The sequence below is a fragment of the Gorilla gorilla genome, chromosome 13 (genome assembly GCF_029281585.2).
Source record: "Gorilla gorilla gorilla isolate KB3781 chromosome 13, NHGRI_mGorGor1-v2.1_pri, whole genome shotgun sequence".
NCBI classification, from domain to species: Eukaryota; Metazoa; Chordata; class Mammalia; order Primates; family Hominidae; genus Gorilla; species Gorilla gorilla.
The window spans coordinates 106,008,561-106,026,021 of record NC_073237.2 but is presented as its reverse complement, the minus strand read 5'-3'; the positions used below and the strand labels follow the sequence as shown (position 1 = coordinate 106,026,021).

Genomic DNA, 17,461 nt, shown 5'->3' with positions numbered 1-17,461 from the left:
ATGCCAGTGGAGAGGGGCGTCTGACCGAATGTGGGACCCGAGCACGTGCTGTTACGTGGGGGCTGGGGCCACCGAGTGTTCAGGGCACCTTCTAGCTCAAGCCAGACGCTTGAGCTCCACGTGGGGACATTTACAATTTGGGAAGGGCTGCCTTGCCCAAGTGGCCCACATGCTTAAGATGACCAAGTTCTCAATATCAAGTCGGCCGAGGGTAGGGTATATCTCCAGAGAGGCCACCCTTCTGGTGAGGCGATATGTGGCCTTAAAAGAAGCCGAGAGTTTTTAGTCCTGGGTGCTAGACTAGACTTCACAATGTGTTAGCTGTGAAATCTCAGGCAACTCGCTTAATCACTCTGAACCTCAGTTTCCTCATCTGAAAAAAATGGAGGATCACATAGGTGTCATTAGAGACGAATGAGAGACAGTATGTAAAGGTGCTTTGTAAAGGGCATCACAGACATCTACTCTTATTATCATTATCCTGTGACATTCTGGATTGAAATCCTTTCAGGGTCTTCCGTTCATTGCATCTGAAAGGAAAAGTAGGATCTACTCACTAAAATATTTCACCTATTCTTTACTAAAACAGGATACCATGTGGTACTAATGTGAGTCTTTTGTGACAGGTCCTGGACTGGATGTAAGAAGTGGATCAGGCCCAGTCCAAAAGGAGATCAATGCCAAAGACAAAAAAATGCCTCTTCACATTGAGGCAGGACCTGCTAGAATTCCCAACATTCATATGCAAACGTTTCTTCATCAAATGAAATAAACACTGAAATAACTAATATGGCCTCTTTAGAGCCACAGGATTTAAAGGTATGTTAAAAGATATACACATCAGGCCGGATGCGGTGGCTCACGCCTGTAATCCCAGCACTTTGGGAGGCCGAGGCGGGTGGATCACCTAAGGTCAGGAGTTCGAGACCAGCCTGGCCAACATGGTGAAACCCCTTCTCTACTAAAAATACAAAAAATTAGCCGGGCGTGGTGGCAGGCACCTGTAATCCCAGCTACTTGGGAAGCCGAGCCAGGAGAATCACTGGAACCTGGGAGGCAGAGGTTGCAGTGTGCCGAGATCACACCATTGCACTTCAGCCTGGGCAACAAGAGTGAAACTGTCTCAAAAAAAAAAAAAATGCACATCAAATTTTCCCAAATCACCTGTTTCCTGAATAACTGCTTCCATTTCAACTAAATTGCCCTTTCAGTTTTCACAGAGGTTCACCTGTCACTGATGAACAATTACTCCTCTGACCAAAGATGGAAGCACTAACCAAAATCATTTACTGATGGATTGTTTTCCCATCTTTTTCATAACAAGTGTAGGTGGAGCTGATTGTTTAATAAATCCAAGCCAGTGCCAGATTCTACATCCCACTCCAATATATCAGAAACTTCTACTTTCTGGCTAAGCCCATCCTTTTCTTCAAATGCATCCTTTTTTCTTCATTTCCAGCACAAGCCCCAGCAGGACAAGTTATTTAAAGGGGGTTTGCTCACAAATAAACAAAGCTGTTATTGCTTCAGCAGAGTGATTGTAGAGAATACCAAGATGAGGAAAATGAGACCAGAGAGGTTGAAAGACTCAGCTGCAGTTATAGAGCTGAGATTTAAACTCAGATCACACTCACCAGAGCCCATGCTCTTAACCATTAAGCACCAGGCTTGGCCAATGATATGGAGATAGAAGCAGGCCCCAGGAATAAACAATTGAACCAGAAATTGTCTTTCTACTCCCAGCTATACAGATATTTAAAAGGTATGATTGAGCACAACAGTGTGAATGTACTTACTGTCATCAAACCATATGCTTAAAAGTGGTTGAAATGGTAAATTTTAAGTTTTGTATTTTTAACCGCAATAAATTTTTAAAAGGAGTGATGGAATGGGGAGATGGAGAAGGAAAAGGGCCTGGGCACCCTTTGGAAGTGATCAGTTGGAAATATATGAACTCTGAATAGAAGAATCGGGGTTGGGGACACACATCCAAGTGTCATCTACTTTGCGGTTACAGCTAAAGAAATGAGAACAGCCAGGATGAGAAAACAGAGCAAGAAGAGGAGAGAGCCCAGCAAAGAAGACTGATAAAGCATCATCCGAGAAGTAGAAGGAAAAATCCAAAGGGATTTGCACCAAAAGCCACAAAGAAGGAAAGAGGTTTTCAACAGGGTCATATGCTTCTGAAAGGTCATGGGGGATGCAGATGAAGAAGAGACCACTGGAGGGCTGTCAGGAAGCCATGAGTGACTTGTGTCCAGAAGATGAGCTTGGAAGCACTTACAAGAGGTGAGGAATGACTGCTACCAAGTGAATGTTGAAAATAAAACAAACAAAAATGGGGATGAGCGAGAGATCAGAGAAGCAACCATGAGTACAAACTGCTTCTTTCAGCTCTTCAGATGTGAAAGATGAAGGTGGAGAACAGGAACATAGCCCATGGGAAGCAGGGTCTAGTGGAAAGGGTTTTTAGGTCAGGCAAGACTTGGATGTTTGGGGGTCAAAGCAAATTAGACAACAGGGAAATTAGGCCAAAGACACAGTCAAAAAGGAAGGTGAATATTAGGCAAAGTCTAATTAGTCGAGAGGACATTCAGATGAGCATCACATTAGCCAGTTAGCCTTGGGAAGAAGGAATAACGAAGTAGGGAAGGAGGAAGAAATGGATAAAGACAAGAAGAAAGTTTGAGTTGAAGTCTCAGGAGAGAGGTTAAGTGAATTTGCATCAGATGGACTGGTTTTCCCAATTGAACAAAGAGTCATTGATTAAGACTGATGGCGTAGGGTTGGGGCTTCAGGAAAATAGAAATCGTTTGTAAAGAAACTGTGAAAGATGAGAAAGACTAAAACATGGTTCCTAACCAGAAATCTGCATCAGAATCTCCTGAAGACCTGTACAGAATTAAATTTCTACAGGGTGATGTGGGAGTTAGGGATGGGTTTAGAACCTTTGTACTAATTGAATTTACTAGGAATAGACTAAAGACTCATGACCAATCGTGTGTACTTCCTAAGTGATTTTTAACTGTCCTGAGACCCACAATAAAAAAAGCTTGTGTTTATTCAGTGTTGTGGATTATCAAAGCAGGTAAGACAAAAAGCCAAAGAAGAGAGGAAATTCAAAATGCTTCTGGCCAGGTAGGAAGTGTAACAGACTTGTTCATATACACATTTTTTTTTCTTTGGCTGGCCAATTTGTGAACTCCTTCCCATCTTTGGGGATTTCCCATATTACAAACCATAGTGAGAGGCAGAGCCACATCCTGTGGTAGAACCTGGGAGGTATCAGACACTTGTTCCCCAGATCCCCCTGAAGCCATGGTATGGCAGGCAATCTGGGCTCAGTCAGGCATGTGTGCCTGCCAGGAATTTTGGAGACTCAGCATTTTAGAGAATTCCTTCAGGCTATTAGCTCACCTTTGGTTGTACCCATTGCCCAAGCTTCCTTCTTTGGACGTTCCATCTCTCCTGTGAGCTATCTAATACAATTTCATTTCATTCTTTTTCTGCTCCTATCAGCCAGAATCTATTTCTGTTGCTTGGGACCAAGAACCCTAGGTGAAACAGGAAGGCACATGAAATGACTGCCTGATGGTTGGCCAAGGAGCAGAGGGAAAATCTTTTCTCCTCTTCCAGTACTTCTTTCAACTTTCTAAATTTTAGTATTTTAAAATCTTTGAACCCATTACAAACACAGGCATTTAAAACCCAAACTATGCTATTTATTTAATAAACATATTGAATAATTATTTTATATTAGATGTTTGGCCGTGGCCTGGTATTAAGAAAAAAAAATCATAGTCTAGTGCCACAATGATATTGGTGACTATTTGCCCTCCAAACATTTAAAATCTGGAAATATACACCACAATGATGCATAATGTATGTAACAAATCACTAGTTCTTGCTGGGACATTAAATTGTGTTGCATAAGCACCATCTGTACGGTTTAGTTGTTTTTATGATAGATGCTTCATTGCAAAGCATTATACGAAAAGGATACAGAATGCTAGATATGCAAAATAGACGTTTTGTTAATAAAAATTTCAGAATCTATTTTAGAACATGAGTCCTTTGAGAATCACAAATGATCATAGCCAATTCCTTTGTGGGGAAAACAAGAGCTCTGTATACCAAAAGGGAAATGACTTGCCAAGGCCCGTTGTGTGAGTAAAAGTCAGTCTTGTTGAGCAAGAGCTATGAGTGTGACATTTCCCAGCAACCTGAAGCTTCCCTTGGACAAAAGTAATTTTGAAAGGAATGCCAGGATCTCCTCAAATGTTTATATTTGTGTTAGTTCTTTTTTGCCTGGGATCTTTTGAAAATAAATGGTCATTTAAAACATATGTGATAGCTGCACAGAATCAAAAGAGGGAGAACATTGCCTGTGGTCCTCTTGGCTCCTGTGGTTGTTAGCTCTTTGGGAAAGTTGATGGGATTTCAAGTATATGCTATTTTTCTCCATGGGATCCAAATGATAGATTCATTTAGGGAGTCCCCATGGAGCAAGAAGACAGAAAGAAGTCAGAAAACAGCACCATTGTGAAAAATAAACTAGGCTGAATGTTGCTTAAGCTATATAGTGGCTAAGGTCTTTACATAGCAGATTGAAAATGAGCAATTGGAAATCTGGCTAGAAATGAATATCAATATTTCACTGTGATGACTTCCTTTTCTCTTGGTTAGCTTTGGCAATGTCAATTGATCAACATGAGTCCCTAGAGGAAACTGGGTAGATAAGGAGAGTGTACGGGAATCAATTAGAGCCGAATGGTTAGAGATCATTCTACATTTACTTTGTTGTGGTAGTATGGACAAATCACATAATAGATTAGAATGACAGTTTCCTTACATTAAGATGGAAATGAAAATATGTGATGTCCAGTCTTACTGGGTTGTCATATCTGATGAGTTTAAATACTGTGTTATTCAGATGTTGGTCCAGAGTAGTAGTCCTGTTAATGACAAAAGTTTTGAAAAGTAGGATTAGGAAGTAGAAGGTAGATATGACACAGAAAAGACAGAAACTCTGAAGACAAGTTGGAATCTCAGCCCTCTCACAGGGATGTTGTAATAAATAAGGATAACAGATGTAAAAGGCTTGTGATTGGCCATGGTAGGTGCTCTGGAAATGGTAATCTTGATCACTCAACCCAATCATTGCTTCATGAAAAATGCCATAGACCAACTTAAGTGAATGACTTGATTCTATCCACCCTTTTATGTAGGCTTTTTTTTTAAGGGGTGAGCTATTGGTATTCTTAACACTCCTCCCATTAGTCAGTACTTCTCATTTTCCATCTTTTAAACAAGAGGATTCTGCCCTATGTCATTTATTATCTAGAAACACCTTTACTAGACTCTGTTTTTAATGATTCTTAGACATCTACAGTCTTATCTTTTAGTGTGGGTCAATCTAACAATTATAAATAAGAAGGAATTAAAAAATTTAAGAGGAGATAGATTAAATCCTAGGAAAATATGGGAAGAACAGCTTAATTTTTGAGTATTAGGAAGAGAGCTACATGCCTACATATTGAAGGTGCTCTGTGGTAGAAACAATTCTAGGTTTGGCTATGAATTAGCTACAAACTAGAAAGTCTTTGGGAAGGCCAGGTTCTACTCCAGCCTGGTTATCTGATGCCAGTAGACACAGTCGGGTCATTGGTTTCTCAGAGAGCTTAGGGGCCAGTCTAGTTTACCTTAGCACAATGACCACGATGTGCTCTGTCAGCTTGGAATCCCTTTTGGTAGTGTGGCCATCAACACTTTCATTGTTAACCATGTTTCAATAATGCCGTGTACATTCTGCAAGTCAGCACTGCTGACAAGAGAGAAATTTCCTGCGGGGTTGGCAGTGGAGGGATGGTGGCCTGCCCACTAAATCCTGTCCACCCTGCTGGCTGGGGAATGAATAATGAAATTGGGAAAGCCTAGCTTCAGCTCCTACCACCTATGGATGCTGTGCCTGCCTGACACCTTTGGGAATGACAGAGGTCTCAATTGCCTGACCACCCCTTGCACACCCTCCATATATTGACTAAATGGATCCTGGACCCCTCTGAGCCTGTCTCACTGAGAAGTAGCCAGCCAGTCTCAAAAATTGCTCATTACTAATGTGTGACCCTCCCAGCCAGGGCCTCCTGGACAAACTGCCTTTCCCCAAAGCAGCTCATGGTAGAGTGGAATGAACATAAGACAAAGTATCAATCCTAGATCCTAATCCTAACTCTGCCACTTACTGTGTGACTTCGTACAAGTCACTTGCCTGCTCTGAACTGAGGTTCTCTATTTGTAAAATGGGAATAGCTTTTCCATCTGTAAACTGGGAACAGGGATAGCTAACTAGCCCCATTAGATTCTTATAAGTTTAAAGTTCGTGAATGAGAAAGTGCTCTGAGAACTACAAATGCTGTGAGAGTGAAGAACTACAGTGAAATAAAATACTTCAAAAGGAGGGCTTAGGGACATGCTGACTGGTTGGGTGGGAAGATGTTTAGAAGGTGTTGCAGGCCAGGTGCAGTGACTCATGCCCACAATCCCAGCACTTTGGGAGGCTGAAGTGGGAGGATAGCTTGAGGCCAGGAGTTCAAGACCAGCCTGGGCAACATAGTGAGACCCTACCTCTACAAAAAAAAATTCAAATTAGCCAGGTGTGGCAGCATATGGTTGTAGTCCCACCTACTCAGGAGGCTGAGGCAGGAGGATCATTTAAACCCAGGAGGTCAAGGCTGCAGTGAATCATGATCGTGCCACTGCACTCCAATCTGGATGACAGAATGAGAACCCCATATCAAAAAAAAAAAAGACTTTGCAACATTCTTTTTTTTTTTTGAGATGGAGTCTTGCTCTGTCACCCAGACTGGAGTGCAGTGGCATGATCTTGGCTCACTGCAAGCTCTGCCTCCCAGGTTCACGCCATTCTCCTGCCTCAGCCTCCCAAGTAGCTGGGACTACAGGCGCCCGCCACCACACCCGGCTAATTTTTTGTCTTTTTAGTAGAGACGGGGTTTCACCGTGTTAGCCAGGATGGTCTCCATCTCCTGACCTCGTGATCCGCCCGCTTCGGCCTCCCAAAGTGCTGGGATTACAGGCATGAACCACTACACCCGGCCCGACCTTGCAACATTCTATAGCCACTGTAGACTCAGTGCACCGGGAGAAAAGGCTGTGCTAACACATAAGACAAAATATGCTTTCAAGTTTTTGGAAGGGTTTCTAAGATGATCAAGCCAGTAAATGAAAATGCCAGCACCACCTGGGGCTCTCATTCACTCCTTGATGTTTCTCAGTCACTCCAGTGATTTCCCCTTCATGGGGTCTGAAGACCAACAGCCCCACATTCTGATCTACATATCTAATTAGCTTAAATACATGCAGAAAAGAGTGTAGCAGTCAGAGGATGAGATGGGAGAAACAGAGATAAGCAGAAGAGAAGGAAACAGAAAAACTTGGATCTTTTGTCAGTTGTGTGTGTGTGCCAAACCTATATTTGAATGCTGTTTGGTCTGTGTTTACTTTAATGTGTTCTTCTTTCTGCATTCATTCAGAGCTAAATTTATCCCACTAGAGGAGAAGGCATACTTGGGGAGGTGGGGGTGGAAAAAGAACAGACACAAAGGCGGCTGCTTGACTGGGAGCCAGGAGCCTTGTGGAGTTCCCTGGAAGAAGACGGTGGGAGCCAGCACGTGGAAGGTAGCCACTCCAGAGGCTCTGTGAGGACTCTGTGTAGACTTCACAAGGGAAGGTTTTCCACAGGAGCCTCTGCGCCCTTCGCTTTTGAGAAGGAAGTGACCAGGAACAAGACTTTAGAACTTGTAAATTAGAAAAAGCAGTTCTATAACTCCCATGAGCTCCCAAATCTGGCCCAACCCTTCAGGAAATGAAGACTCAGCAGCTCTCTGGGCCTCCCCAAGGAAAACAGTGTCTGTCCCCATGGAAAGAAGAAGGGCAGCTGGCAGGGCCACTTCTGCTGCAAAGGTGATCTTGCTTTCTATTGGAGGGTCATGCCAGTTGTTTATCTGCTGCGGTTATGCCTCTGGGGTGGGAGGGGAGGAGAGGGAGGTTGTTGCATTCCACCTTCTGGGTCGGATTAAGTATTGTGCCCCTAAAACTGGAGGTAGGATCATTGATGCTCCCTGGGCTGCGACCCAGGTGCCTCCTGTTGGTCCTTCATGATTTTCTTTCTTCCCACTCAGTTATCATCTTTCCTCCTCTAATGCCTTACTTCTCACTCCCCCAGAGTGAGCCCTTCTTACACTATTTTCTGTCAGTGGACAAGTCATTGAAATTGAGATAGCTTTTCCTGCAATCAGAGAGTTCTCTGTTAGAATTGAAGACCTTTCTGTAGAACAGGTAGTCAATTTCCATCTGGGACTCTGTCCATCATTATGGAACTTCCCTTCATTGATTTGGGGGAAGGGAGATTTCTAGGATTCTGGGATGGTTCTCCTTTGTTTTAGGCTCAGATAAGTAACCACAGCATCTTGCCAGAGTTTTACCCTGTATTTGGTGTCTAGTACCCTCCACTCCTCCCCAGAGAACTTGACACCTTCTTCATCTGTTCGTCCCATTCCAAATTTGGTGCTTTCTCATACCATGAGCTATGCTTGGAATGCAGCTCCCCCTCCTTCTTCTAACTTTCCAAGTCCCTTCTTGTTAACTTCACAGAGTTCCAGAAATCCCACCCCCTCTGGGTATGCTTGTCAGTCCCTTTGGGAAGGAAAAGTGGTTATCCCTCCTAATTCCAAACATAGCATGACTTGCAAATTGAATGCTCAACTTGTCACTCTTTCAGTTAATTCTAAAAATTATAAAGTCACAGCCTCGAAGGAGCTCTTGTCAGATTAATTGGTGTCCCATAAGCCACCATGATCATTGTTTGCATGTGATGAAGCTACTTAAGTTGGGAGGAAGCATAGATTGGACAAACCTGACCTTATCTTCCAGTTCTTACCACTTAATGACCTTGAGAATTTTACTTGACTTCTCTGAGTTTAAGCTATGCTGTCTGTAAAATGGGAAAGACAATAGTGTTCATTTCATAAGATTATTGTGACAAACAAATGAGATAATGTATACAAAGCTCCTGGCATATTGCAGATGCTCAATGAATTCTATTTTCTAATTATGAGCATAATCTTATTTATCTGTTGACACCTATATCCTTCTAGATGTGTTTCTACATGCCTGTGTTCCAGTAAAAACTCCTGAGTGGCATGTTCAGCCCAGCACCAGTTGTGCCCAAGTGTACCCAAGATGGCCCTTCAGACTAGACCAGCATTTGCTCATGAATGTTCTTGACTGGTTGCTAACCTGGTCATTGCCTCTTACCTGTAACATTTGCAATCCAAGGTCTTCTGATGCTGTACAAACCTTTTGTAACATTTTGACTATGCCAAATTCTGCATTTATTATCAGAGGTGGGAGACAAAAGTACAAAGTGTTCTACTGTGTGGTTTTTGGTACCATCCAGAACAGTGATTCTAAGCTTTAGGGGAGAAGAGTTCACAGAATTCTCTCAAGAATCTGGTAAGAACTATAGACTCCTTCTCAGAGCAGTGCACATGCATACAGCATTTTATGTATAGTTTCTGGGGTTTCAGGAATTCCTTGAATTCTTCCAAGGACATTCTTAGAAGACTCATGGACTCCTGGTTAAAAAAAAAAATCTGCTCTGGGTCTTAGAATATCAGAGCAACTGAGAGGAACAAGAGAAAGTGGGTTTATCTTCAAGACCCAGAAGCTCCCTTTGGGTATGAATGGAAGAGCACAAGAAGTCTGGCCAACTCCAACCCAGCCCAAGAGCTCCTCTGAGCTAGCCAACCATTGGCTGTCTGAGCTCTGAGAGCTGCCCTTCTCTAGTTCTTTTCACTGTTGATGGCACAGAAAAGGCACAGATGCCAAGGAATCCCCTCTCTGGGCTTGGGTTACTGCCACTGTCTTTCTCCCAACCAAAGCTTCCTCTGACTCCATGTCTACCCAGCCTTTAGTTCTTCTAGGGAGAACAGCCTTCACCCGATCTCCCCGAGAAGGTACCTCCTTTGCATCTACATACAGTAGTTATCCTTTCAATCTATTCTTGCCTTCCAGGATAAGCTTGAAAGTGCTTTCTATTCTAGGTGGAAACAAAAACAAAAATAGATTTCAGGACCCCAAGTTGCAAATTCATTTAAATAAAACATAGCACTATGTTGAAACAGAATAAGAAAACGGTTTGTCCACATCACCCTCAAACAGTGTTAGGTCCATCTCATCAGGCACCTTCACAAATATCCTCCAATATTAAAAATCCACTTTCCAAAAGCCTGCCTGGCTTTTCCCCCCAATCACTGTTGGGTGAAGTCATTTTACTTCCAGTTTGGAAGTTCCAGCCAGAATCTGAGCTTAGTCCAAAACTATTGGACTCTGTGGCTTCCAAGGAAAACAGTCTGTCGCTGATTTAAAGACACTGTTAGGTTGGTGCAAGCCAAAACAAATGGAGCAGGCTTTTCATTAATAAGGAGGAAGCAGCCCTTCCAAGGTGGTGACTTAATAAAGCAAGTGACACATGGGCATCAGGTTTCAAACCCCAGCACCAGACAGACTCAAGATTTCACACTTGCCCTCTGAGCCAATAAAACCCTAAACTTGATAATCCCACTATTTAAAAACATTGTAACACCCCCAGCCCACAGAGAAAACATTTATTTGCTAAGAATATGACCACTGGTGGGAAAAAAGAAATGTGCAAAGGTACACTTTTGCCATTTTACTTTCGTAGGAGTAAAAACTAGTATTTTTATGGGTTCTGATAAGGCAGAAACAAACTAATGCGAGTAAAAACTACTATTTTTATGGGTTCTGATAAGGCAGAAACAAACTAATGCAAGTAAAAACTTGAAAGTTTCCAACAGTCTTTTTAAATTAAATAAAAGTATGAATAGAAGACTGGAGAGGATAGTCTTGAACTTAAGTTGTTTTTATATTTATTTATTATAAATAGAGATAGGGTCTCACTATGTTGCCCAGGCTGGTCTCAAACTCTTAGGTGCAAGCAATCCTCCCACCTTGGCCTCCTGAAGTGCTAGGATTATAGGCATGAGCCACCTTGCCTGGTTTATTTTTAAATTTAATACACACTTACATGGTGCTGACTATATTACTGAATTCATTCAAAGTGCTTTACATATATTAACTAATGTAAACCTCATATCAGCCTATGAGAGTAGCACTATTATTATCCGAATTTTACAGATGAGGTAACTGAGGCACAGAGTGCTTCCAGTCACACAGCTTCTAAGTGGCAGATGTAATAATATCAGGTGATGAGCTTACTGTTTGCAGTACGTGACTGTGTGGAACTATTTAAGTATCAGGAACATTTAGCAGTATTATAAAAAAATTGCATATTTCAAAAGAGAGAACTTGAAATGTTCCCAACACATAAAAATCATAAAAGCTTGAGGTGCTGGATACCTCACATACCCTAACTTAATCATTACTTATTTTATGCATGTAACAAAATACCACATAAATCCCATACATATGTACAAACATTATGTATCAATAAAAAATTTAAGAATAAAAAATATGCATTTGAAAGAGGCAAAAGGGATACTTTTTTTTTAAGTACTTGGACTGTCATCCCGTCTAAGGAATAAGGCCTCAGATAACAAACATTAAAAGGACAATCAACTGAGCTGACTTCCCCATCCTTCCTTCCTTCTTTCCTTCCTTCCTTTTTTCTCCCTGCCTGCCTGCTTTACTCCCTCCTGCCCTCCTACTTTCCTTTCTCCTTCCTTTCTCTCTCCCTCCCTTCCTTCCTCCTTCCTTCTTTCCTTCCATTTCTTTCTCTTTCTTTCCTTCCTTTCTTCTTACCTTTCTCCCTGCCTGTCTTCCCTCCCTTCCTCCTTCCTTCACTTTTTTTCTTTCCTTCCTTCCTTTCTTCCTACCTACCTGCCTTTGCTCCCTCCTTCCTTCCTTCCTTCCTTTCTCCTTCCTTCTTTTCTCCCTCTCTCCCTCTTTTCCTTCCATCCCACCTTCCCTCCTTCCATCCTGCTGCATGTATTAGCCCACGCTTTGAACCAGGCATTGTCCCATGTGCTAGAGATCAGCTGCCTTTTTTCCACCTAGTATCCAGGGAAGGGAGAGAGACATTAAGAGTAGAGAAGTGCACACTGTAACTTAGGAATGCTCTGAAGCAAGCCAACACTAAGGGGAGAGAGTGGCATGGGGGTGATGGTTTAGGTATGGGAGGAGGAAGTGACAATCAGACAGCCCCGAATGAAGCCAGCGATGGAGTCATGTCAGGGCAGAGGGAGCGAGGGGAGGGGTTCGGGGAGAGGAGGCCAGAGAGTGGCCCCATCAGATCTCGGCCTTGGGAGGGGTTAAGCAAACTGCAAAGTAATGTATTTACATTTTAAAAGGTCACTCCAGCTGCCAGGGATGAGGCAGGGAAGAAGATGTAAGCAGGGAAACCAGCAAGATCCTGCAGGATTCATGTGAGAGACCTGCAAAATGGTGTGGTAGGGGTAGACGGGGCAACAGCCCCCAAAGATGCCCATGCCCTAATCCCTGGAACCTGTGAATGCATCATCTCCAATGGCAAAAGGGACTCCAAGGAAGTGGTATTAGGGTGGGCACAGGCCGGTGGGGCGGCCCTGATGGAACTAATGTTTGGACAAAGCCAGGAGACCTTCACGCTGGGGTTGGAGGGAGCAGTAGGAGGGGACAAAAATCCAAAGTCAGCTGAGGAGGGGCCAGAACACATGAGCAAGGGGAACATGGGCCCCTAGGGTTCCAATCACAGCTTTGAAGCTTACAAGGCGAGTTTAAACTTGAGAAAATCACTGCATTTCTCTCACATCAGCTCTCTCAATCAGAAAATGAAATTAATAGTGCCTAAGTCATATCAGTGTTTTGAGGGTAAAAGCAGATAATCCATGTAAATCCCCTGGCACAGTGCCTGGCAGGTACTAAGCACTCTCATAAATGCCAGTCAGCAGCATTCTCACAAATGGAGTCGGGGACAGTGGCTAACAGCACTGGCACTGCAAGGCTCTGGGTTCCAACGTCAGCTCCATATTTATTGGCATGGGGGAGCCCTGGGCAAGGTACTTAACCTCTCTGTGCCTCAATTTTATCCTGGGTAAACTGAGGACAATAATATCTACATTATGGGGTTCATGAGAAGGTCTGTGTTGGCTTTTATTATTCTGCTGATGAGGATGATAAATAATGCACAGATTCTTTATGAAATGAAAACCTAGAGGGTAGATTTACTACATCAGAGTCTTTGTAATCCGCTATTTAAATGACTCACTATTTCTGCCTTATCAACATGCAGCAAAAGAATGATGAGGCTAACATGAAATCCATGCACAATAAATAAAGATGCTGTCAGCTTTGCCTTAAGGGTGATTTCACAATACTGTGAACTCTATGATGCACAACCAGGCAGTGAAGGCCTTGCTTTGAGGAAATCGCAATGAGTCTGCAAGAAGATGAAGAGCCAACCTTTGAGAATTAATAGCCTATGCCTGTCAGTCATTCCCATTTTAATCTTCTACCCCTCCCTTGCCCAGTCTAGCTGTGGGCCTCTGAGTCCCTACACCTGAACCACATTTAGAGTCAGGGACCTTGGCATTTAATGATGTTTGGAAAACACGCAAATCATCTGTGCCAAAAACAGGGGTGACAATACTATTCCCACTGGGCAGGGTCATTGACTCGGCAGTTTGACCTACACAAGTGGCCCTTTTATGGGCAAAACGTTGACCCTGAGCTCCACAATCTAAAGAGCTAAGTGCTCAGTGCATAGCATGTCCTTAAGTGCTTTCCGAAAGGACTCCCCAGACAGTAGGGAAGGTAATGCATGTACACTTGACATATCTTATCAGAGAAGCCCAAGACAGCCTGCCTGCCTCTCCTCCCTGGGACATTAGTGAGGAGCGGGGGAATTCCAGAAGGAAGGCATGTGACACTCCGCATATGACAGGCCTGGGTATAACCAGGAACCATGTGGCCTCCATCACAATTGGTCACTGGGTTGATACCAAGTCCCCGACCATGTTGTGCATTGCATCTCAGGCTCAGGAGGTTTTACTCATCCTCTAAAACCTGATGCCTCATACTGTGGTCTGTGACAGCAGCAGCAGCATTACCTGGAGCTTGTTTGAAATGCAGATCATCAACACCCTGAGACCTTCTGAATCAGAATCTGCATTTTTTACAAACTGCCCTAGTGATCTGTGCACACTTCAAGTTTGAGAAGCACAGATCAAGAGCCTACTGGGTCTCAACTGTGACTGCACATCAGACTTTTAATGGCGGGTTGCTCTAAAATTATACCCTTACCCAATGCCCACTCCAGACTAACTATATCAGGATCTATTTGTAAATTTCCCAGGTGATTTTACTATGCAGCCACTATTAAAAACCACAGATGTCATTGGTGATGATGATGATGATGATGGTGATGGTGATGAAGACGGCAATGATTGCAGGTAACATTACTGAGCACTTACATGTGCTGAACTCTTCTTACTAGTATTTAACTCATCACAATTCTGTGAAGAAGTACTAGCATTGTCTCCACTTAAGAGATGAAAAATTAAGGAACTGTGTAAGGTCATATAGCACAGATGTGGCAGAGCCAGAATTTGCAATTTTAACCTCTCCACAAATCACTGAGCCTGCCTCAGACTAACTTCATCAGAATCTCTGGGGGTGGAGCTTAGGTGTCCACATTTTAAACTTATGGACCAGGTAAATCTAATTCATACTAAAGTGTGAGATGTGAGAACCACGTTTTATCCACTCCCAAAGGGGCTTCTTTATTTTAAGGCTTTAGACATTAAAAAGAATCAGAGCTATAATGAGTTTGCTCAGCAGTTACTTTTGGCATCATCTATGGGGCAGTTCAGATACTTGGTTGTTCATTATTTATATGACAAAGACATGAATCCTGAGTATCCACATTCCTTCCTCACTAATAACTGCTCAGGTCTTCTCATCACAGATGGTCCTAGCTTTAGTCCAGGTTTCACCTTGTAGTTCCAAATGATTCCTGACTCAGAGTTTTCTTTTCTTTTTTTAAAAAATATTCATCCCTTTATCCGTTCATTCATCTACCCATGCATCCATCTATCCATCCATCCCATCCCATCCATCCATCCATCCATCCATCCATTCATCCATCCATCCACCAGTCATTCATCATTCAACACCTTCCACTACTGCACTGGCATCGGTGAGGCAGAGTTGAATAAGGTGCAACTCTCAAGGGGCAACAGAAACATTAACAGATCTTTGGGAATCAGTTGATACAGTTTGATGACAGGGGTGAGCTCAAGAATCAGTGAGGATAAGGAGGCAGTTCTTGGGATCTAGGGGAACTGCCAGAGAAGGGTCCAGGAAGGCATCTCAGAGGAGATGAAATAAGAACTGAATTTCAAGGATGCATAGGCTCTCAATGGGGGCTAGGGGGGAGGTAGTATATAGGCAGAGAGAACAAGCTGTGCAAAGGCCAGGAGGTGTAAAAGAGCGCAGTGTGTTTAGAGTTCTGGGAGACACCCTGTTTTGGAGAAGGATGTACAAGATGGATGGGGGTGGGAGATGGCCCTGGGGAGATGAGATAAGCTCCAGGTTGGGTCTAGTTCAGCATGTCAGATGTTCCCCTGCAGGTGACAGGGAGCCACTTTAGGGTGTAAAAGAGGAAGATGTTTTGGAAAGCTCACTGGGGATACTTTACTGAGAATGGATTGCTGTATGAAGACTGCAGGCAAGGAGACTATTATAAGAGTATAGTCAAGAGACAATAGGAGCCTGAATTGAAAGTAATAATTATGATGACTGTACCTGGGTGAATAGTGGCTGTCCAAAAGATCTGTCCAAGTCCTACCCCTTGTACTTGTGAATGTGACTTCACTTAGAAACAGAGTCTTTGCAGAAGTAATTTAGTTAAGGATATTGAGATAAATCATCCTGAATTTAAGGTGGGACCTAAACCCAATAACCAATGTCTTCATAAGAGGAAGAGATTTAAGACACACACACACACCCAGAGGGGAAGGCCACATGGAGACAGAGGCAGAGATTGGAGCAATGTGTCCATGAGCCAAGGAACTCCACCTACTTCCCTCCCACCCCACATTGAGGGCCTATGCATCTCTGAAATTCCAGCAGCTGCCAGAAGCTAGGACAGAAGCAAGGACAGATTCTTCCTTAGAGCCTCCAGAAGGAACCAACCCTGCTGACACCTTGATTTCAGACTTCCCACTCCCAGAACTATGAGAGAGTGAATTTCCCTTGTTTTAAGCCACCCAGTGAGTGGTCATGTCTTACAGCATCCCTAGGAAACTAACATAGCTAAGAAACTAATATTAAGTACCCTGTGAATGCTTCACAGGTGTCAATTCATTTGGCACCCCAAACAATTCCTAAAATGGATATGGTAGTATCTTTCCCATCTTTCAGATGAAGAAACTGAGGCACAGAGAAGTTAGGTATTTGACCTAGGGTTGCAAAGCAAGTAGGAGGCAGGGCAGGGTCTTACCTACCGACAGTCTGGGAGTATAGCCCGTGGTCTCAGCTCTATGGAGATGGAGAGAAAAGGGCAGATTTGAGGAGGCGGGGAGGATGAATAGGGCCTGGCAATGGAGGGTGGGCAGGAGGAGGCCAGCCTTCTGGGTTTCAGGCTTTTGTGGTCCCTCTGCCCTCTGAGTTTCCCTCAGCTTCTGTTTTTCATGCCACAGTGACCCCCGGGATATGTTAACCTGTCCAACTCTCTAGCCCTGCTTTTGGGACCTGCTTCTCAAGGAGTCCTTTGCTCTCTCCACTTATATCCTTGAAAGGGCTCTACCCTTATTGACTCCCTGAAAGTGCTGCCCTCTGGTCTCTCTTGGCTTCTGTGTCCACATAGGCACGTGCCTGGCTCTGATCATGTGGCCAGCTCTGGCCACATGGTCTTAACATCTTTGAGCTCTTTCCTGACCCTAAAATCCTAATGTTTACTCTGGTTTCTGTTCTCAGCATTCCCATCTCTTTCCTCCCCTCCACCCCCCTGGGGAATGGGAAGGAGGGGCATTGAGATAAAAGGAGGGTAGGAAAGCCATGTCTGCCAAGGCAAAAAGTCACTTGTCTATGTCATTCTCCTATTTTCCTTTTTAAAATTTCCCATTATCTCAGCTCCAAGGCAAGAGACTTCTTAAAAGTATATAAAAGTAGCTTTTGCCCCTTTATAATAACTTAGGGTTTTTTTCCTGCCTCACAGTGAGTGACTTACATTGGCCTGGGTTGCAATGACAAAGTACAAAGGCTGCTGTATTACTGCCCCTTCCATGTGGACATTGCCATTTCAAGACATTGCCAGCTCCGATAATCCCTTCTGTGGGTCTGGGGTGGCAATTCAGTGAGGATAATCGATCAATTAATTTAAAGGTGAATATCTATACTGCCCTACACATCTAGATTAATAAAG

At 43.4% G+C, this 17,461-nt stretch overlaps 1 protein-coding gene and 1 long non-coding RNA gene across 6 annotated transcripts in view; one reads left to right on the top strand and one right to left on the bottom strand.

Moving 5' to 3' along the window:
• PALM2AKAP2 (PALM2 and AKAP2 fusion) overlaps window positions 1-17,461 on the bottom strand; it is a 533,118-nt gene that overhangs the window by 394,364 nt on the left and 121,293 nt on the right. The gene's annotated exons all lie outside the window — the stretch shown is intronic.
• The window catches only part of LOC129524777 (uncharacterized), a 169,026-nt gene continuing 159,050 nt past the window's right edge, over window positions 7,486-17,461 (top strand). The window contains exons 1-2 of one of the 2 annotated variants that reach the window (XR_008668701.2): window positions 7,486-7,980; window positions 14,390-14,486. This is a non-coding gene — a long non-coding RNA (uncharacterized lncRNA). Of the gene's footprint in view, window positions 7,981-14,389; window positions 15,145-17,461 lie in introns of those variants that run through there. The other variant, XR_010130319.1, reaches the window with a different exon arrangement.